Source organism: Phasianus colchicus, chromosome 3 (genome assembly GCF_987193195.1).
Source record: "Phasianus colchicus chromosome 3, bPhaCol1.hap1.1, whole genome shotgun sequence".
In the NCBI taxonomy this organism is placed as follows: Eukaryota; Metazoa; Chordata; class Aves; order Galliformes; family Phasianidae; genus Phasianus; species Phasianus colchicus.
In genome coordinates, this window is record NC_143438.1 from 34,564,755 (window position 1) to 34,588,012 (window position 23,258).

General features: G+C 37.0%; 1 protein-coding gene across 2 annotated transcripts in view; it reads left to right on the top strand.

Annotated features, from left to right (window-relative positions):
* GABBR2 (gamma-aminobutyric acid type B receptor subunit 2) overlaps positions 1-23,258 on the top strand; it is a 446,063-nt gene that overhangs the window by 159,514 nt on the left and 263,291 nt on the right. The window lies entirely within an intron of this gene.

Consider the following 23,258-nt stretch of genomic DNA (forward strand, 5'->3'; position numbering starts at 1 on the left):
TGTGTTTGAAAGCCCTTCTGAATTGTGTCTGGAAATGACTTGGTGGCATTATGCTGGATCAGTGCCACATCTCATCATGCCATTCAGGAGGAGCATAACTATCCGTAAGGTTAGTTATGTTTCTCCAGCCAAAGGGCCCCCAGGAAAGTAGTGACAGCCTTTAAATTATGTGAACTCACAGGACCATAGCTGTCTGGTTCTTAAACAGTTATGTAATAAAAAATCTCAGAAGCATGTTTGGCACATGAAATATTATTAGCAGGATACTTCTACCAACCTTAAAACCTTACAAGTTATTCAGCCATTGCTTTATTATTATTATTGTGTAGGTCTAGGGTGGTTGTCATTAGCTTAAACTGCAAGATAATACAAGCCTGCTTTTTTACTGCACGATTACTATTTCCATTCTAGTGTCTCTGAACGTCTGCATCATTGTACTACATGAGTGTATTTGTCATAGTTAAAAATAGAATCAATAACCATCTTCCTTCTCTTCCTTTCATTTTACAACTGCTGTAGCAGTTACATTTCCTGTCTCAATAGCTTACAGAGCAATTAGGCAAAATCAGGACAGATCTTGCCACTGGATTTTAGACAGAATTCTCTTTATCCTCACCAGGCTGTGTATGTCTGAAAGCTAACAAATAGCACTCTGAGGCCTGGCTCTACTCTTACCCATGCAAGAAGCACTCTTGTAGTTAACACGTGGACCATTTGATTTAGTGCCACAAAATGAAATAAATGGATACTCTAATTAGTCATTTGTAATTAATTAATATAAAAAAATGATTCATATTTGTCTCTGTACCTTCTGTTCTCTTCACTGACTACTGCTGATGATTATACTATTGCAGGAAATTACTAGCACTCAAGTTAGAAAGATTTTTTAAAAGTAAAATTAAAAAAAAAGAGGAAGAAATGCCCACTTCCATGTAAAAATAATTTTAAAAAATCATTACTTCTATAAAATCACATTATTACTAACAAATCAAGGAAGAAAATATCAAAGATCAAATGACCTTTCTTAGCGTGATGATTAATGTACATATTAACAAAGTTAAATACTTGGTAAATTTCTTATAATTACTTGTAAAAGATAAAGATAGAAAGGCACGCCAGACAATTGGACCATTTATGTCCTGCAGTAAATAAAAAACACAGATCACTTAGAGTATCCCACAAAACAAAAAGTTATGTAGACCATCCCTGTAAATCATTCTTCCTCAAAATAGCAAGGAACATAATTCAGTTTATCCATCACATCTTAATTCATATTATTATTCCTCCTCTGACATGCTATAAACAAGACTTGTCTCCCTTAAAACTCATGGGAACCAAACGCATGGTGTCTGCAGATTTATTGTTGTTCTTCTGAAGAATTTCAAGCCAGCAGGTATCACCTTATCAGTAAAATACCCCAAACCACAAGTGTGTTGGCTGTTCTACAGTTTGGTGAAAGTTAAATATCCGCTTCTCAAAGTGGACACATTTTGTATAATGGAATTAAGGACATTCATTCTTCACTGGGGAGCGATCTTTGTGACCTAGGAGAATGAACTGTGTACGTGTATGTAAAATTTGTAGCCAACACAAAATTGGGAGGTTTTGAATTATGGAAAGAACTTTATTGCTTCATTTCAGAGGAAAGATAAGTACCTTCAAAAAGAGCAACAGAAATTATAAGGAAGGATTCATAGTGTAATATTGTGGTATGCAGGGAAGTGTCTTGTTATTGCACGAGGCTTGTTAAGGGATGTTTGGAGGAAGAGCCAGAGGCAGCAAAAATGAGGGATCAAGGCAATTTGGTGAAGAGGTGGTTGTGTGTGAATGGATTGCTGGTCAGTACACTTCCCTGTCCATGCCCTGTGCTGGCCCATGACCCTTTGATTGATCTCAAACTATTTTTTTCGAGTGAGGGCTCTCTGTTCTGTGCACAAGTCTGTGTATGGAGGTCTGAGTACCAACAGCTTGAGCAGAGATGGTGATTCAGTGGACCCATGTGTCTGGGGAGCTAAAGTCCAAATATGCAGGTATGCATCTGTGTGATCATCAGTGAATATCAGGCTGATGAGAGATTCTGCAGCAGCTAGAAGTCTGGGCTGGATGGCAGAGAGCCCCAGGGTCTGAGGGCTGGCTGCTAAGAAGACAAAAACAGCTGTGGAAGGGACTGTAGGACATGTAGGCCAGATGAGGAACCCCTTGGCATGTGTGGGCCTGTGTCTGAGATGCCTAAACTGTTTTGCTTTTAACTGCAAGTTTTCAGTTTAACAAACTGCATTGGGAATACTTTGCAGTTTTGGGCTACTGGAGCACATGCTCCCTGGACTCTTCAGATCGCAGTTGCTGAAACAAGATTTGACAATCGAGATCTACTTTTATACTGCAGTAGGGAGATTATATGGATTATATGCCACCAACTGATACCTGTTGTTTTTTAAGTCACAGTAGTTACGTTACTCATCTCTTGGAACTTCTGAGTTGGCCCAAGGGATAACATTTGGAAAGAAGCTTGAAAGCAGTGACTGCCCTCTTCTCCTTTGGTTCTCCCAGTACCAAAATTCTGCTGAATCAAATATACCAGGAGAAGATGACAAACTCCATTCCCATAGGAAGCACTCCTGTTTGTAGCAACAGTATATCATTTTTCCTATAGCATGACATTACTGATTCACAAACTGTGAACTATTATATGATCTATAGGGGAGATTTAGATTAGATGTCATGGGGAAATTTTTCTCTCAGAGGACAGTGAGTTGCTGGCACAGCTGCCCAGAGAAGCTGTGATGCCCCATCCATGGAGGTTTTCAAGGCCAGGTTGGATGGGGCCCTGGGCAGCTGAGCTGGTGGGGGACAGCCCTGCCCATGGCAGGGAATTGGGACTTGATTTTTATAGTCCATTCCAATCCAAGCCATTCTATGATGTGGTATGGCGATCACATCTTTTTTGCCTGTACATTACAATCAAATTGCTTTTTAACCTTCCTTTTTTAATATGTTTGGTGAACTTAATTGTTCCTGAAGGCGACGAAGGTTTTTCATTTCTTCTTACTAAATTTCATTTTAATTTTCATGACCATCTCTCTCATTTAGCATTGTTCTGAATTCTACAATTATGTTTCTGCATCTTAGGTCCTTTCTGAACTTTTGTGGGCAAATATAATAGCTTACATGTTATTCTACTGTTCTGTCTCTTAAAATAACAAAACTGGAATAGTCGGTATGAAACTGGAATAGATTGTATGGCAGCCTATGAAATTGTCATAACTAATATTCAGTTGTAATTTTCCAGTGAGTTATATTCCAAAGAAACAGTGCTTGTGATATTTTTAAAAATCTAACTTAGAAAATATCATGCATGAACATCAAAAGTCTTGTTAAAAGCAAGTGGGGGTTCTCTGTTCCTCCTTCAGGCACAATGATTTTTCCTTATTCTAAGAAAAAAAATCTAATTGGTATAGTGTGACTTGTTCTTCATGTTTATGAAGGTATTAATAGTGGCATGAAACAAAAACTACTTTTAGCACACAGCTCTGAAGTAAAATTGTATATTTCAATGTCTGTCAACAATTTGAAAAAATGAATTTACCTTTTGACCATGTTTTTGATAATATACCTTAATATATCTCAGAGCATTAATGTTAATTTCACATATTTAACCGTATAGTATATAAACTGCAAACCAAACTTAGCCAAAATAATGTAGAAGAGAATGCATAAACGTTTTCAATACAAAATGAGGGGATGAGAGATCATGCACCTTTGCCCTTTAAAAGAATAGAAGTAAGATATTTCATAGATTTTCTTTAATTTGGAGAAAAGTTTCTCCTTCTAATGAAAAAAAGGAAAAATTTTCAGAAGTTCTCCCATAGAATTTGAGGGCATGGTGAAGTTTGAGAGTAATCAAGGATATGGCAGGTTTTTCCTGCTCTTCAGCAGAATGGTGTTAACACATATTTCTGTCTGTACAGGATTCAGAGACTGAATTGCAATATAGCTTTCATATTTTGGGAATGATTTCATTTTAATGTCTCTTTTCTGAGACAAGATGGAACAATTCCACATCTTATAGGTGTTGAGTGTTTTCCTTTTTGTTTTCAAATGAGATTTAAGATAAAATAATAGAAAAAATCTACTCATATGTTCATGAGTAATGACAGTGATTTCTAAATTAAAATTGTTGATCATCTCTCATCTGTGTTAATGACTTTTTTGAGTATTCAAAAGTAGAGCCTCTCTCTGTGATCCCAGCAGAGTAGCTTTCAATATTTCGGCGTTGCTCAAAATCTGTGTTACTTTATTAGCACAGCACTGAGTCTGGGCTAATGTACCCTGCTGAGGGACTTAGCTGCAGCACAGGGCTCTGGCAGAATATCTCCTAATATTATAAGAATTACTCATTAAACTCTATACTTGTTGTTGACATAGCTGTAGTGTTTGAAGCACTGACTAATGCTTCCACAGCTGTAAGTAGTATCAGGCACTTGGTTATTATTAGGAAAGTTGCCAACATATTAGAATGTTTGTGTGCACAGTTACTGTAGCCAAAGGTACTCTTTGTTGTTCAGCATCACCGTTAGAAGTATTCTTAAAATGTCTTAAATCTCCCATTACTGTTGCCCTAGCTGACTGTGAAAGCTAATAACACTGGCAAAAAGCTCCTTAGAAATGATAAGCAATACCCGTATGCCAGCATTTGTTGCAAAGTGAAATAAATTGGTACTAGCACTGCCAACTTGCTGAAGCTGCTGGCAACAGCTGTGCGCCCCAAAGCAGGTGATTAATGTCAGCTTGGAGCATTGCTGGCTGTTTGACAGGCTGCGTAACACCCCTGAACTCTGAACTGCAGGGCTCCTGATGGCTGCAAGCAGTGCTGACTTTCAAGTAATGTCTGTGACAGCTGCAGACCCTGACACAGAATTCGCAGCATCTTTGCGTCTGTCCATCTTTCCTTGGCTCTGGTGAATTCTTATTTCCAAGAAAAAGCATGAATAATTTTAGAAAGTCACTGTAGTTTTGTTAGCTGGTAAACCAGCTGATAAATTTAATTCCATGAAAATATTGCATTTGTCTTTATAACTCACAGTTGCCCTTGCAATGTCAAGAAAGAAGGGGGATGGATCCCAATGTGGCTATTCTCTATTCATTGCCAGGATGTGCTTTAACAGAGCCACTTATAAAATTCTTATCCTGGGAGCAGTTCCATGCAATTTCCTATCTTGATATAATTGAAAGCAGCCCGAGGATTAGAAGATTTAGCTTCCAACTAAGAATTGCCAGGGTTGCAGCGTTATGCCAACAGCTTCCACCTTCTGCTTGTTATCCATGTAGGGAACTGCAATGAGCATTGGAAGAGTTAGTAACAGAAATAAACCTTTAAAGATGTCAGTCAGCCAGTTATCCTACATTATTTAACTTGTCATGTTGCTGTTAACGCATTAAGTTCTGAAGTGTGTAAATAATGATCACATTTCAAATGTTATCAGTGGGATACACAGCATTACCAATAAATCTATAAGTGTAAAAGGTCAAAAAACAGTATTATCTACAAACATTGTCTTTTGTAGTAATTAAAAGAATATTTCCACCCTCTCTGCCACAATTGTTTTTACCAGTCTCCGGACTGGTAAGCAACTGTACTCAGATTTTGAAATCCTGTCTTTTTCAACAACTACAAATATTGCTTATAATAACACGTAGTAAACACATTAGTTTGCTAAAGTAGACAATTCTCCTACTTGTTCTTGGTCATGAGTTCTTGTGAACTTATGAAGCCAAAAGACACTCCATACACAATGGTATCTTACTCTGAGAAACAGCTTTGTCTCACACAGTACAGCAATGGGAAGAAATATTTAATATTTGAGATATTTATCTAGTTCTAGTTTGATAAATTTATAATTCTCATAGTGATCTTTCTGGAACAAAAAAAAAAAGTACATCTATTTCTAGAAGAAAATTATGATGTTTAGTAAAAAGATACTGCATGCAGAACATAATCATGGATTCTTAAAGGGATCTAAGTATGATATTTTCTCTCTTTTTTGTCTTCACTGAATTGTGTTACAGTTGAAGTTTTATTCTCTTTTCTAAGCGAGAAAGATTCCACATAGGACAAAGATACGGGTTCTGAACAAACTAGAAAAGATGGTTCCTCATGTAACGTGTGATTAAGCTATGGATCTCTTTGCAGTGAGTTATTATGCATGCCAAAACAAATATCAGCTGAACTAGATAAATTCATGGAAGGAAAAAAGCTTGAGTTGAATACAAATACATTGGAAAGATACAAGCAAAACTCAGAGCCACACATTTCTGTAGGGTGCAAGTTTTCTTTGGGAATGTCTCTGACATTGGCTAAAAGGAGATTAGTTAACAGCAGGTGTGGATCTGGTGAAGGAAACAGATGTGTACATCTTTGCTTTGACCTCTGCAGCCATTCCTCTGACATGTTCTGAAGCTTTCTTGAAATTGAAGCATGTAGCTTGAGCACAGCAAACCTCAGCACCTATATTTGTCTACTTTAGTAAACAACCTGAATTGAATGTCACATGCTTTTTTCCCATCTATCCCATAGACTGCTGCTGCCTTTCAGACTTCATGAAAATGAGTGAAATGATAACAAATGCACTATTGGTTATTTTAGGTAAAACCTAAAGCTATTGTCTTATCTGCATTTATTGCATAGGTGGTAGTTTATGAGTTCTGAAGCGATCACTGCATTTGTGGGTTTTGTGCATTCACACACATGAAATCATGTGTTGGAATTGCGTGACTCAAATAATGCTGTTGTCATTGGCAGCAATCTAAATAATGAGACAGTAAGCTGGATACCTGAGTCTGAAATACTTAACAGTAACAGCATGTACAGAAACAATACAAAAGATTGAGGCTGAATGCTGTCAGTTTGGATTTAGTGAAGTTATTTTCTCTAAAACTGTGTATGAAGAGTAGGGTAGAGGGCATCATTCTTACAAAATAATGTATTTGCTCTGTTATCAATTTGTTGGCTATGAGCAAAATAGAGGGATGTACCATACATATTATCCTGCTTTGGACCTTTAACTTTGATCTGCACTAGATGATCATTGTGGTCCTTTTCAGCCCAGGCCATTCTATGATTCTTTGATATGTCTTAAAATATATGAATTTTTTAGCGATTCCATAATAATTACTTTTTATAAAAATAAAAACAATATTTAAAAACAACAGTTTCTTTTCCATGAAGCAAAAATAGGCTTATCGTATGCACTTGTATCAGGTTATGATTATAAATCCTGGTTTTGTTCGAAAGTAGCATCTTGCATATTCTGTTAGTACTGAGTCTCGGGGGAACCAGTAAAGGGCAATGTTACTGTTGATGGCTTACCACCTCAATTCTGTGTCAGGATGCAGGGTTGTTTGGTATCTGCTTCTTACTCAGCTAGTGGGATGAAGGCTAGGAAGATGTATCATTGTGGTTATCTCCACCATTTTTAATTGCCTAGCATCTTGTTCAAAAATGAGCTTTCTACTCCACTTCTTCAAAGAACAATTCCCAATTCTTGTCTCTTCTTTTGAACAGTTCAAGAAGAAGTAAGTTGAGGTTATGACAATGATAGAAGTATGTCTGTTTGAAGGATTGAGTGTGCATACTGTGTTTCTCAAGGAAGCTAATGTGTTGCATGGCAGGAGATAGGGGAAGGGTAGTAAGACATATGGATGAAGGGATGTACATATCTGTTCCTAACTTCAGCCTCAACAAATCGCAGTGGTTTCTCACTCTTTGACAGCTGTTGGGAAACAATCTTGTACCTTCTAGAAACAAACACCCAGAAATACCCAGAAATTACTATATTCATTTTTTCATTTTCCTCTCTTCTTTCCCCTCCTGACCAATTCTCCTCCAGCCAAAATGCTGAATTGAATCCTGCAGATTCAGAACTTGAATAGATGAGCAAGTTTGCTGACACTGAGAGATGTAGTCTGTCAATACAGGAAAATTATGTGTATTGACCATTATGTGTAGCTTATGAGTTCTCAATAGCATCAGGAAGTACTAGTGTCCAAATTTCCAAATTATTACCTACTCAGTGAATACAAAAAAAAAAAAGAAAAAGAAAAAAAGAAAAACAAACCCTCTTCATCAGCAAAATGATTATTCCATTTCCATTTGATCAGTAACTTGAAAGTAGGCATCACTTTAACACAAAATGACTTGAAGCAAGTATGATTTGAATGACATCTTGTCGCATCAACATATTTTGCAGCCAAAGCAGGGAACAAGAGTGTAATATTTCCTATTTTATTTTATTTTATTTTATTTTCTGTATAGACTAATTTACAGCACTTCAATGGTCTGTGTTTGAGATTTTGTTCTGTTTTGTCTTTTTGTGTTTTTTACTATCTCAAGGGAAAATCTATGCCTGTAATGCACCATTTTCTGCTAGGAATAGTGTGAATTACTTGTACCTGTTTACTTCACTTTCATCTGTCAGAGTGGTTAATTGTGTCCAACTCCCCAAATGAAAAATGGACAGGGATTGATTGTAGTATGTGTTTAGTAACTCTTCCTTGCAATTATACTGTTCTGTGTGGAGAATGTGGAGAAAGGTGTCCGATAAATTTGTATTACCTGGTCTTTTATTTAGTCCTTTAAAATACATTTCCTGTTATATTTTATTTGTGTTGCACTTGTATTTTTGTAAATAAGTACCTGCAGAAAACTCATAGCAGTTTATAACAGCTTAATTGTCATGCAGTATTTGCATGATAATGGGAGCAGGAACTTATGCATATTCCAGGGATGCAATGTGACATCATCCCAAGAGAGGTGATTTCAGATGAAGCCCAGCAACAGACTTTTGTTGGGCTTGTGTGTCCCACAGCCTCATCCATGCATACCCAAGTATAACAGCTTAAAAGGAGCAGATGTGGGTATATGGGCTTTGATTTGTTTGGCCGTTGCTTGAAGTTTAAGGTAAATGAGCTTCTGGTCATAGAGTGAGATTGTTTGAGGAGGTGAGGCCATGTTCAGTGGCATTACAAAAATCACTAGTTGAGATGGCACATCTTATTCAACAGTGTAAACCATTGCACCATGAACTGCTTTGTGTTGTCTATGTAGAAGTGAAAGTATTAAGCTGTTACGAAAGATGTAGTAAGGATGGGGTTAAGACTATCCAGAGACACTCAACCCAAATCTTCAACTATTTTTAAGACTGAGATAAATACAGTGAAAATTCAACTTTTGCACTATGACAAGAATTTTTCTGGATAGTGAAGATATGAATCCACTGGAACATTTCATAACATCTGTGTTTATCTTTTAATATGGTTTTTGAAGAACTTAGGCACCTGTCAACGGTTTTACTTAGTTTTACAAAGTATTTGTCAAAGAAATCAAATACCTACAAATCCTGAGGGGCTAAGAGGCTGAAGTGCTTTCTAGGCGCCTCGCTGCTTCATCGTATGCTTAAATATCTATATAGATCTGTCAGTTTGTACAGAATTCATTTGACCAAGTGCAGTGTGGGTGTGTGCATCTGATGTAGTCACTGCTGTCTCCCATCAGTGCCTACAGTGGTGAGAAGTAGATGCTTCTAGTGAGTGACTCATCTCACCTTAAAGTTTATCCTAGGCAAGTCAATACAAGTTATGATACACCAATATAAATCACAGAAAATTTGAAGCTTGACTCCACTGTAAATGTGCTGGGAGGTAATATTCCTTTGGTAGACTTAAGAAAAGACTTAAAATGAACATACTACCCTCAACATACTGCTTCTTGTGGTCCAAATGACACTGGCTTTTCATCGGGTGCAGACCTCCAACATTGTTCAGTTCAACATGGGGGCATATAATCATGTAGCTGCTTAGATGCTTATCTTTACGTGTATCAGCTCAAGCACTTGCAAAGCCTAGCTTTCAGCATACTACAAATGCTAGAATTCCTCTTGGAAAGATTTATATTAGCATGTTCATCGCATTTGACCACCATGTCTGCTTTTCCTGTGCTCTGAATAACTTCTCTCTGGTTCTATTATCTTTGTCCATCTATCTCACAATCTCTTATCCTGTTCTTGCACTGCTGCTTATTTCCTGGCTGGATTTCCTGCCTGTTTTTTCTTATCTTCAGAGCCCTGTTTTGGAATGGATCAGCAGGCAGTCTTCAAGCTGGCCACTTCTGAGCACTCCTTATCTGTGCTCTGGGAGGTGCTTTCCTGCTCAGACTAATTAGAATCTGTCTACAAGGGGAAAATCAGGACTCAAGCTGGACAATAAGTAATCTGTTAGTAAAGTAGAAATGAAAACTGGCAATTCCAGTAGTTTATAGATAGTGAGCAGCATGAATATGATTACTAGATTAAGGGAAGCAAAGCAAAGAATGCTATATTAATTTCTAGGTTTTTCTGTGAACTTACTGCAGAGATACCATATGTACATTAGAATAAGCACTTCTGCTCTATTGAACAAACAGGTGGTCCTACTGTCACTTGTCACTTTCTCTTTTGTTACTAGTTAAGCGATCAAATGCACCAACAGTCTCAAACCTAAAAGGCACAGTTCTCTTTAGCAGGTAACTACTGCTGTTCAGTTAAGACTTAACTACACAATTTCAGAGGATCTTTGACTAACTTCCTTGTTAAAAATACACAGTGAAAATTGTTAATCTTATTTTATTCTTTACCCAGAAGCACAATACATTAGTACAGGTTGTTAGTGCATCTCTTGTATTCTTGATATAGCTGACACTGTTTTAACTGATATATGTTAGCCTGGAGTAAAGTCCAGTTCATTGGGAAAAGCCATTCGGAGCATCCATTTAATTTTTGAAATCTTCAGTTGAATGCTCATGATTTATATTTTCTGATCTAGAATTACAGTAGTAAACTCTGTTAGAAATGCTTTCTATTTGCCCTGTCTGTCCTATCCAGTGCTTGCTCCATCATGTACAGGCAATAAAAGCATTAAATAAGTTCACACTTTGCAGGAATATGTCCAACAGTGGTGTTTGAAAAAGAAACACAAAAGTAGCCAAAATGACAGAAGTCAAAGTCTATAAACTGTTAAGACCAAGTAGACAAAGTCATAAAATAAGATAAATACTAAAAAAAAAAGAGAGAAATGTGCAAAGTAAAAAGGTAAAACAAACAGTTTTGTAAAATATGTTGCATAAAAACAAACTGCAATTCAGAAAATGTTGCATCACAAGAAAGAGGGTTGAGAAGAGGCAAATGACTTTAACAGTTACAGCTTAATCACCACACTTGAGAAATGAGTAGTAAATAACGAATTACATGAGATTAAATTAGGTAAGATATTTAAGCCGACCTTCCAAAACTAATAAGCACTACCAAACTCTAATGCACGTACTGAGTTTTCATATCTGAGTAACTTCTCTCAAATCAATATTGCTCCTGAAATATTTAAAATTAAATGATTTTCTTAAGCATTTTCCTGACTCCTTGCCAGATCAAACACAGAGATATTCCGTGTGTGAAAAAATTAAGGCTATATTAGATTTAGTATTAACTATGGCTGTAGAGTGGTCTAGTTCAGTTTTTATCTGACCTGAATGGATGAATGGAAGTTGTGGAAAATAACTGGTAAAAAGAGCAGATCAGTAATGGCTATTTTCAGGAATAGTTGGGATTGTCGTCAACAGTGGTATGAAGTGACAAATCTAATGAGGTCTAGAGAAAACATTCAGTTGTCAGCCTGTAGGAACAGGGATGATGGCAAGAATGAAAGAAAAATGGTTAAGAGATCTAATTGAAGTGTACATAATCCTAAATGGTGTAGATAATGTTTCTGGATTCTACCCAGAATGCATTCTAAGACCAGGGGCAAGTGCTGTACTTTAAACTCAAATGCAGACATAAAGAAACACTTATTAAATTAGTAGTAACCACTGAAGTGACCTGCAAGGCATAGGTATTGAGAGAAACACATTGAGGATTACTCAGGCAACAATTAGCTGATGTCCAGGAGGCAGCGGTACGGGAGGAAATGCATATGATTAGTTCCACTTTGCCAATGACATTCAGAAGGGATTTTTATTTTGTAACTGTACTTGAACCAAGATAGTTTGGCATGTTTTATCTTATAGAAATAAAACATAATGCCTCATGAAAAATTACTGTACTCATTTGTATTTCAGGATTAGAAAGCACAGTGTAGGGCTGTGGTTTTGTGATTTAGATTGTCAGAAAAGGTCTGAATGAACTTTTCCAGGGTGTATACATTTCTAGAAGGTGTTGCATGTGTGGCTTGCTGTCTAAAACATCTTGATAAAATCTCTGTGTACTGCAAATAAAGAAAACCATCAAGTGTATATGATCTTGGTTATTATTTAGAACAGGACTGAACAAATGAACAAAAAACATTTGATGTTTTTTATACCAAGTACAGTATAATCATAATCGTGATTGGCATTTCTGCAGAAGCCTTGTAGTGACAATGTAAACCAGGATGACTTTGCTGTTGGGCATGGAAAAAAACGTTTTCCTTGGAAACAGGGCTTATTTTGTTGGCAGCATCTGTTGACAGAGAAAGTTCCCAGATTTTTTTGCCAGTCTGTATTTCAACATCTCCAGCAAGCCCTTTGAGTTCTGTAGTGTAACTCTTCTTCATCCATGATTAGAGAAGGTACATTTGCAAGAAAATGACGTTGGACTTCTTTCTGAGTACTCCTAGTGTGTTGTTACTGCACCATGCAGTGCTGAGACATTAGAAACGTTACAGATCTGAAAGAAAAAGCAAATTAGTCCAAGCAGAGTGCAGAATTAGTGCTGTGCTATCACTCCGGGGACCTGATGAGGCATCTATGAGCTGTGCTGCTCCATGCAAAGTAAACAGCATCTTTATCCCTACTTTGCACAGTGAGGAAGTCACCTGTTTGGGCTTGAAAAACATGGCATTTCTTGCTTAGATTTGAAAGCGGAGAAAGAATGAATAAACAAGCTACTAATTCATGACTTAGGGCTGTACAAAAAGGACAATTGTAAGGATTTCAGTAAATTCTGAATTGACATTGTGTTCTCCTTTTCTTCAGATGCCATACATGCCAAATGAAAAATAGAAAAGACCTAAGGCAGTGTTAGGGAAATTGGCAATTCTTGTCTTAGCTTTCACCAGCGGTCCTTCTCCCTGCTTCTAATAGAGTGCTGATTTGTTCACAAGAAATGACAATCCATATTCCACAATTAAGATATCTTCGTACTGGGGAAGCTTTTCCCTACTTTTCATCACTTAGAGGGGGGAAAATAATAAAATAGGTATCTTATTTAAAGTCCAAACATAAGCAGAACAGCTGTAGTTTTAATATGTGTTATCTGGATGAAGTTTGCCAAACAAACAATGCTAAGAGAATGACAGATCGCTCCAAAAGTAATGCCTCCTATTTACTTCCTTGGAAACCAGAACAAAGTGCACAATGATACCACATTCTCATCTACAAAACACTATTGTTCAACATAGGCACCACCATTACCTATGCACCATTGATGAACCAGAGCCTGCATGCTGCCCTCCTAACTATCTGCTCCAGAGGAGCTGACGCACTTTCACTCTTGCCTCTCTGAAGTCTACCACCCACCTCCTCACTATGTTCACATCCACAGAGGTTCTCCATAAAGGTGTCTCCAAAAACGTTCAGGAAGTGTTAATGAATGGCATTACTTTCAGAGCAGCCCTTGTCATTTTAGGCAGTCAGCCAAGAGCATACTGTTGTGAGTAAGTGAATCTAATTTTTAAAAATTTTTTTTTTGCTTGTTTGTTTTATTTTTATGGCTTATTGTAACACAGCCTGTTTTGTCAAAGGTGAAATATTTGCAAACTTATTGGTTTGCAATAAATTTTTAGAATTATCTCTTACAGATCAGAGATCAGGAAACTAGGTAAATAGAGTATGGGGGTGGACAGAGTAGGGGACTGTATAATTTGTGATAAATAATAATGCTGTGATAGAAGCATAGCAGAGATTTGAAGCTGTATTCTTGTATAATCCAGGCCAGTAGCCAAATGCTAAGCAACTGGGTGTGACAGACAGAGATATACAATGCACTCTCACAATGAGTTCCATTTATGAAAATGCTAGAAAGATTTAGTCTATTATCCTGTTTAGAAATGAAAACAAATTTTGCAGTAACCTCTGTAGACCTGACATTTGATTTCAGTGCTCTGATACACCTCCAGCAATAAGTAAAACACCTGTTTTAGGTGTAAATGATTTGTTTCTCATACAGATTTGAAAATACTGTTAGAGAGCAGAAAAAGCAGTCCATGATTACCAGACTTTTTCCTTTTTTTTGACATCTGCTCCAAGCCATACTAGACTTTTTCAAATGAATGGTCAGAAGAGATAGGCTATGAAAAGAGGATAAAAGTTATTTTCCATAAATACTTAAAGAATCAAGATGTGGTATGATTTGAGATGGTTATTCTGCTTCATATTCAGCTGGCTATCTACTTTAACACAATATAAATGGCAAAGTCACTTCCAACTTCATTGGTTGTACTGTTAACCGCTGAACTGCTGGACATTTTCCTCCATGATATAATTCCTTGGCATATCTCAGAAATAAGGTGAGTTTATTAGCTTTGTTAGGCAGTATTTATTGGAAATCAAAATCCCATTATTTGAACTTGAATTTGTTCACTCTCTTTATTCTGCTTTGAACATTAATATCTCTACTTACTATTCACTTGAAATGTTTTTCTAGGAATTTCTTTAGCTTGTTTTTTCTATGAAGTTCTTAAACATAGACTCTGGCTGGTGCGAACAATAGAGTAAAGTTTTAAAATTCCTGTCTAAGAAACAAATGAAGTAAAAGTCTAGTAAGTCTAGACTGTTTCTTCCCTTCCTTCCTTCCTTCCTGCCTTCCTTCCTGCCTTCCTTCCTGCCTTCCTTCCTGCCTTCCTTCCTGCCTTCCTGCCTTCTTTACTTCCATCCATTCATCCATCTGTTTATGGCAGTTTTCAGTGTTCAGCCTCTCCATTACTTGAAGATCAGTAAAACAAACAAACAAAAAACCAACAAAAGAAAAACTCCTCTCATCTAAAGTTCAGTTCCATCACCATTTTTAAACATAACCTATAAACTTTATGGGAGTAGGAAATCTTAACATTGAAAGACAAAACTTTATCTTCTGCCTTGATTTCCTGCATTTGCAGTTCCTACCATGTCGTTTATGTTAGGCTATCTAATCTGGAAGCAAACATGACTGAATGGTTCTTTCCCATAAATCTATAGATACACATTTTTCAGTTATGAGCTACTCATACCATGGATTTTTTATTTTTATTTTTTATTTTAAATCTAAACCAGTTTTATTCTTCAAAACTACTGATTCATTCAGTAGTCAGAATTGCTTCCTGAAATGTCTCCAGAGCAGCATGCAACTGAATGTCAATTTTATCGCGATTGGATTAGTTCACTGGAATGCCACCAGAATTCAGGCAAGTGCCTTCCAAGCTGAGACCAGCTGAAATTTCTTTTTTCTATAAACTCCCAGGTGCCAAGAGGAGTCAGTGGAAGCAATTTCAGCCACCAAATTAATGGAGGTAACAGTAGATGATATTGGGCAGGAGTATTTGGCAAAATATCTGATTTTAAAAGAAAGAGGAGCTCTAATCAGATGGGTAATGTGTTATGGGTGATGAAAGGGATGTTCATCCACGAGATCAATTCATGTCCAGTGTGTTTTATACTATGTGGGTTTTTATATTCCCACTTGGATAAGGCTTCCTGCCCTTTTATCTGTTAGTGAACATCATATGGCTTCTTTTAGACTTTCATTTTGCATTTCTAAATGTCGCAGTGGAAGCCCTTACAACAGAGTTAACAGCAGATTTTTTCTATGTTAGTTGCATCTCTTAGAGCACTGAAGTATGTGCTATGACAATCTCATGAAACCTTCTGAATTTAAGCACAATGGAATCTCCAGAGATTTCATCCCAATAAACTTAACAGTACTGATGGCAGATGAAATTGTAGCTGTTGGAAATCACCACTTCTTATTATAAATTCTTTTTAGTCCTCCTCCTTTCTGCTTATGTTAGTGCATCACCGGTTCCATTGGGAATCAGGATTGCAGTATAACTGCAGTATAACTTCCTGCAAATAGGAAGACTGGCAATTTGATTCCTAGGTCCATTTAAGAACCAGCTCTTTTAATCTCTGTATTTAGACACATATCACCAGACAAACTGATAAGAAATATTACCTTTGTTTCTTGATCATTACTACTGTGCATTGCTTTAACCAGCTTTGAAGGTCTGTGCAATTCCTCTGTCAATGAAGTCACTGTGCTTCGTATTGTTGGATTCTTTTCCAAACACACGGGTTTTTGTGACAATCTTTGCAAAATTATTTCCACATATCTTTCATCCATATCACTCCTTTAAATAGATTAGATGATTTTGTGCATGGTATCGTGTGGTTTTTAAGGCTCCCTTTTGATTACATATCTCTATTTTCTTATTCAAAGTACTGTTATTACATTAAAGCTTACATTCACAAATTGTCTAGTGGTGAGATAATTTGATAGCAGTGAAGCATCACTTCAAGGCAAGGTGGTTTATAGAGTAAACTTACTGTTAATCTCTAAATACTAAATTAATATTTAACCTAAATCTTTACATTCTTTGTCTGTCAGTATTTATTATAAAACATAACTATTCTATCAGTTACTGTTCAATCAAAAATACAATTTAATGGTTAGGCTTCAATCTAGTTCCTGTCTCTGAATCACACACTCAATTCAAGTGTTATTGTTGGCACAGGTTTGTTGAAGCTGTAGAGCTCCTGGCAAGGCGTGCAGAGAGTGGTGTATGGTGCTACAGTTATTCATTTCTGCAAACTAAGTTTTCTCCTTGTTATTTTCCTATGACAAGATTCTGTATGTGCAAGCCCATCATTGTTTGAGTATTTTCTGTGGAGCTTTCTGACATTCTGCATACTTTTTGGAAATAGTTGATTGCATTTTCAATGTTCACAGAGAGTATGTCATCTTAACAAAGCAAACATGGAATGCAGTCTTTAGGTATGATGATAATAAATGCTACTGCTGACCGATTGAATCAGCAGTGCTTATCTTATTTAGCAGTGTTGATTTATCAGCATAATACAGGCATTATCTGTCATTTATATGTGATATATATATACTGTACTCTCTATCAAGTCTTGTTTTTCAGCAACAGGGGCAGATTTAAATTTCTAGGGCTCATTAATAAAACACTTGTACAAGCCACAGTGCAGAAGCCTAAGAAAATTAAGCCAGTCTCTCTGGTCATCAATAACCCAATTTTACCATTTGGAAATATGAATCAGTTGTCTTAGCAGATGCATTTTATTAGAGGAAGATCACCCTATTATTACCTAAGATATTTTCCTTTATTTAAATCTTTTTCATTGTATAATACTCTGTGCACATAGTGTCTAGCTTTGTTTCAAAGCCTTTTTCCATTGTAGAGTGATACCTCCTTCTTAGTTTGGGATTATGAAGATCAGACTTTCTGGCTTCTCTTGCCAGAAGGCAAGGGTCTCCTGAGCTGCTGAGGTACTTGCGATCTGAGATGGTGTTTTCCTTTAGCCACTCTGCTCCACTGGCCCCTTTTTTCCTCAAGAGGATGCATTTTCCTGCCATATTGGTTTTATGTACCTACAGTAACTTTGCTGATGCTTTTTTTGCTATTAATTTTCTTTAGCTAACATGGCCCTTGTAGATAACTGTGGCCCTTAACAGACCTGTTGCCTTAGGTTAGGGTGACTTCTTACCCTTGGGTTTATTCTGAACTCTTATTTTTCTTAGACATCTGTGTATTAATGTAGAAACAACATTTTAATATGAACACTTTCTTATTATAGCAAAACAGCCAATCATCAGTAAACAGTTTCCCTTTTCTGGGGCTTCCTTTCCCTCTGGAGTTCTTTGGAATCTAGAATTGCTTCAGTCTTCCAGTTTCCAACCTTTGGATTTTTATACGTTATACACACACTCTCTATATAGTTCTGTTTTCTTTTCTAACTTTATCGCATATCTCTCTCCTCTGTTACATAACTCCTAGTTGGTCCTGTTGACTTCATTAGTGTTGCATCCCATTTTCTTAAATGAAGAGTTTATCCTCTTACCATTACTGTGTATGTACTGGCTTTCGTTAAGGGAATGTACTCTTACTTCACCGAAATAGGAACATGCTTGTTTCAACTTGATAGCACTTTAGATTGATATTAATCTACCATGCTTCATTTCAGATTAATATAGGGTTACAAAGCTAGCTTGTACTCCTCTGTACAGATCAGTTCCTTTCTACACTTAGTTTTAACTTTTTTTTTCTATCTCTCTGCATCTAGTGTTTGCCAAGACCCTTCTGTAAAGCTGTATGGATTTTCATATAAAATAATGCTTTCCTGTTTCAGAAAGTATCATCTTCCTGGAGAAAAATTAATTTATCAAAATGCATGCCTGGCTCCAACAGCTTCTTAATAAAATACTGGCTATAATTTTCAGTTTTTCAGCAAAATTCCTCAGATCAAATTCCTCAACCTGGCCATCTGTCATATTAGGCTGAAGCATTTGTCATAATTTTGTACAACATAGTATCCTTTCCTGTCTCGGCATTATCAAATTATACTTTCATTTGCAGCATGAAGCCAAAGAAACTTCCTTGAGTTCTGTGGAGTAATGCTTGATTACATACATATTTTCTGTGAAAGCAGAATTCATCTCATTGAGTTCTTCCTTATTGGAAGATTTCCAAAGTTTTTTAAGAAAAAAAAATATCTTTTTTTTATGGACTCAAAACTGCATATGAATCATGTTAAAAGTCAGAAATAGTGTGTTATAATTATTAAATAAAGTCTTTCATTTGTGAATTTGAGCAGATTTAATTGTGACAGTAAAAATTCTTCTGCCTTAAAAAATGATGGCTTTTCTTTAGATACAAATATTTATTTTTCAAAATCTTTGTCTATTTGATTCTCAATGTGAACTATAGTTAGTACTCTTAGTTGAATGGTAAATGTTATCTTCTTTTCCATTTAAAAGTTTTAAATTCTTTGATATCTGAAATCTCAGCCAGAGCCATAGTTGTATGTTTCCTTCAATACACTCATGTTAAATCCTCAAGCAGTTGCTCACAAATCATATCAAACTGTAAACAGATTCTGTAAAGAAAGATTTCCCAAGGATGACCTGAAAGTAGTTTCAGTTTTCTATCCATTAAAATGGATATCTGTTAAGTTCTTACATGATATTTTTTTCTATATATTTTCATACACGTATGCACAGAGACCCTTTGTGTATATATCAGTTCTAATAAATAACATGATAGATGTTCAGTGTGTCCTACGTTTTATTGGGATGTGAAAATAAACTTTTATTCTGATTTTCCGTTCTTCAAGTTTGGCATTGACCAACATCTTCAGCAGCTTATATTAAATAATTATTCATGAAATAATAACATCATGCACCCCAAAGGATTACTTATGACTAGTTCCAATACTTGGAGAAATTCAACAAACCATCTATCTCCACCAAACCCCTACTCTCCACCTCTTGGACTTAGTTCTAGCTGCTACAAGAAAGTCAGCCCAATTTGACCTTCATGATTGTCTGCCTTCAGCAATACAAGGTCCAGCCCTAGTGTCCACTGCCAGTGGTTTTAGAAGCCTACGGACAGTGCCATTTTGTCAAAAACTTCAAGAGGATTGACTTCGGAGGCTTGCACCAAAGGACTCTTCACAAAGGCAAAAAAAGCCTGTGGAAAAAAAAGTGGGAAAGGAGCACAAAAAGAGGTGTAGGGAGACTGAGGAGCCCCTCAGCCCCTCTGCAAGCAGGAAGAGCGGCAGAGGCGCTGGCAGAGCCAGAAGATGACGGATCCAATCCCCGTACATACAAAGCCTGTTTCCAGGGCCCGTAGCTTCCGGGAGCATTGCAGACTGGAGCAGCAGTTGGTGCAGGCAGGGTGAGCAGGGAGGGCAGAGTGTCCTCCCCACTCAGGAAGCCAGCTCACCTACCAGCTGCCTGCCTCCCAGACAACCAGTCTAGCCATGATCCTTGTAAGTAAAAAGTCCTTGCCAAAAAGAATACAGCTATCCAGTCCGAGTGTCTGCCCTCTCAGCCCAGAAAGCCAACTGTATCCTGGGCTGCATCAAAAGAAGCATGGCCAGCAGATCAAAGGAGGTAACGCTGCTCTTCTGCTTTGCACTGGTGAGGCCTCACTAGGAGTACTGTGTCTAAATGTGGAGTCTTCAGTGCAGGACTTGTTGGAACACATCCAGAGGAGGGACACAAAAATGATCCAAGGGATGGAGCACCTCTCCTTTGAGGACAGGCTGAGAGAACTGGGGTTGCTCATCCTGGAGAAGAGAAGGTTTTAGCAGACCTGGGAGCGGCCCTTCAGTATCTAAAGGGGGGCTGTACAAAGGAAGTGGACAGACTCTTTAGCAGGGTCTGTTATGATAGGACAGGGGGAATTATTTTCACAGTGAAAGAGGGGAGATTTAGATTAAATATAAGCAAGAGGATTTTTATAGTAGGGGTAGTCAGATCCTGGAACAGGTTGTCCAGAGTGGTGGTGGATGTTGCAACCTTGGAAGCATTCAAGGTCAGGCTGGATAGGGCTTTGAACAACCTGATCTAGCTGTAGGTGTCCCTCTTCATTGCAGGGGAGTTGGACTAAAGGTCCCTTCCAACTCGAATGATACTATGATTCTGTGACTGCGTTGTGATTGTATTTTATCACTTAGAAATTTTTATTGATATTTCTATATCTCTCTATATATGATATGCTATATCACATACTTTTCCAGTCTTCTTTGTGTCCATATTAACATGATCTTTTAGTTACAATTCTTTAAAACATACAGTGTTTTTTTCTTTTTCATTTTCCTACTTCGTCCTTTCCAGTGTAGAATATTATGATAGGACAAAGGGGAATGGTTTTAAGCTCAAGGACAGAAGATTCAGATGAGATGTCAGAGGGAAGTTCTTTACTAAGAGAATGGTGCGGTGCTGGAATAGGCTGCCCAGAGAGGTTGTGGATGCTTCATCCCTGGAGGTATTCAAGGTCAGGTTGGATGGGGCCCTGGGCAGCATGGTCTAGTACCATATCTGGAGGCTGGTGGCTCTGCCTGTAGCAAGGGGTTTAGAACTTGATGATCCTTGGGGTCCTTTCCAACTCAAACCATTCTATGATTCTGTAATTCTGTGTAATGGAAACTGTTGGATTAATTTCATTGCATGTTCCCAAACTCTCAGTATGATTATTTTGTGAGAAGTTTGATATTTTCACTGGTCTATTTTATGTGAAAGAAAAAGGAAGATGAACTGACATAACTATTTCATGTTTTTCTTTCCATCTCTTTTGAGTGTCTTATTAAAATGGCAAAGTGATGCAGAGTGTGACCAACCATGGTATTTGTAATGTGGGAAAGAGAATCCTATATTGGAACTTATCTAATGTTCCAAGACTTGTATATGCATAATTTTTTCTATTTTCTATTTAAATCTGTCTTCAAAAAGATAATGGCAAGGTATATTTTTTTGTAATTTAGATGCTGTTAGTATTACATGTATACCTAATTCATCTCCCATCACTATGTAGCTGAGAAATCTAAGTTACAAGTCTTCTACAAGTTATCTTTGGTTAATGAAGATACGTAAGGTTTCACTTCATTGATTTCTAAAGTACTCTGGGCAATTAAGCTCCTAATGTAAACACTTATTTAAGTCACTAGAATTTCAAAGGATGACTTTACATTTTATTTGCCTCTGTCACAGATCTTCCCCCTAAAGCCATCTCACTAAGGCTTTCTATATTTTTCTTCTGAAAATTTCCTGTTCCATCTTTGAACCTGAATGAGATGAGCCTTGTCTATGTTGCTTGTCACCACTGTGACCTCAGCCTTGCTCTTTACTTCTTCTACTTAAGGATCAAACAAATTACGTTCGATCCCAAACCATAATAACTTGAAAAGCAAGTCCTTTGTTGTGACCAAGCTGAAAGCTGTCACGCTGCTGAGAGGCATTCCTCTTCATGCTGGATTTCTGAAGTCAATTTCTCCTTTCATTGTGCAAGACGTAAATGATGTTCAGCACTACAAGGCTAGACAGAAAAACTATGTGCTTCCACCTTGAAGACCTTCATTCTTTTTCTCTTGAAATTAGCTTTTCACAAACTTAGTGCTGATTACTAGATCTTACAAAGTGCTGAGTGAGCCAACCAGTACAGTTTTGAAAAATCGAGATCACAATATGACAGTACCTCATATTGTACTTTCTTCATGAAATCTAACAGAAGAGCAGTTTCTATGCTGAAAATACTTTACATGAGACTTACATGGAAGTAGAAGGTCTAGCTTCTGTCAGGTGAAGAGGAAACATCTCATCTTTGTAAAGTATAATCTGTCCAGTTATGCACACTTTAAGCTGTTTGGATTTCAGGGTTTTTAATTAGGAAAACAAATTATATTCAGGCTTGGGAGGTTATAGCACTGCATATGTTCTTTGTGAGTGTAAAATCAAGGAATGATGTTTTATCTCTGCCAGTCTCCAGATTTTATAAACATGAAGAAAGACAGCTGTTATTTCAGATCAAACCTGTCTATTATGAATTTCAAAACAGAGTTTCTAGCATAAATATGCTGGAAGCTCGACTGAAGAAAATTTAAACTTAACACTTGAATGGACGTTCTTACATAGGCTTGAATTCACCTCTACTTTTTGACTCTGTTGAATTTGAGAGATATAACATATATGTCTTAAGAAGCATATTTTTTTGAGTCAAATCAATTTGCATTAAATTGGTACTGTAAAAAGCCCTCAACTGCTATGTAGGGCTATTAAAAAAACAAACAAACAACAACAACAACAACAACAAAACTTGAAAAACACATTCCTAGCAGCTTTAAAAACACTGGAGGAAATAACTGCAAATATCATAGGAATATGAGCATTTTCAGAAAGTCAGTCTGCGGGTGTTTCAGTACCTGAAAACCATTTCCCTAAAAATATGCTGCCTTTAATTTGGGCAGAAAAATTCAGTAAAGTTTTGTTATTTGTGTTGACAAATTTCCTCTTTTATTAATGATGAACATTCTCCAGCCTTGTACCAATTCTGGTGTTTTCACGTATGTAGAATCTGACACTTAGCCTAATTTGATAATTCAGATCACAGGGAACTCATTCAGTGAAAGAGACAGGGAACCAGGCAAGTTACAGTGCTGCCGTCTTGCCTGTCATAATTATTCCCTCTCTTTCTGGTACCTGACAGTA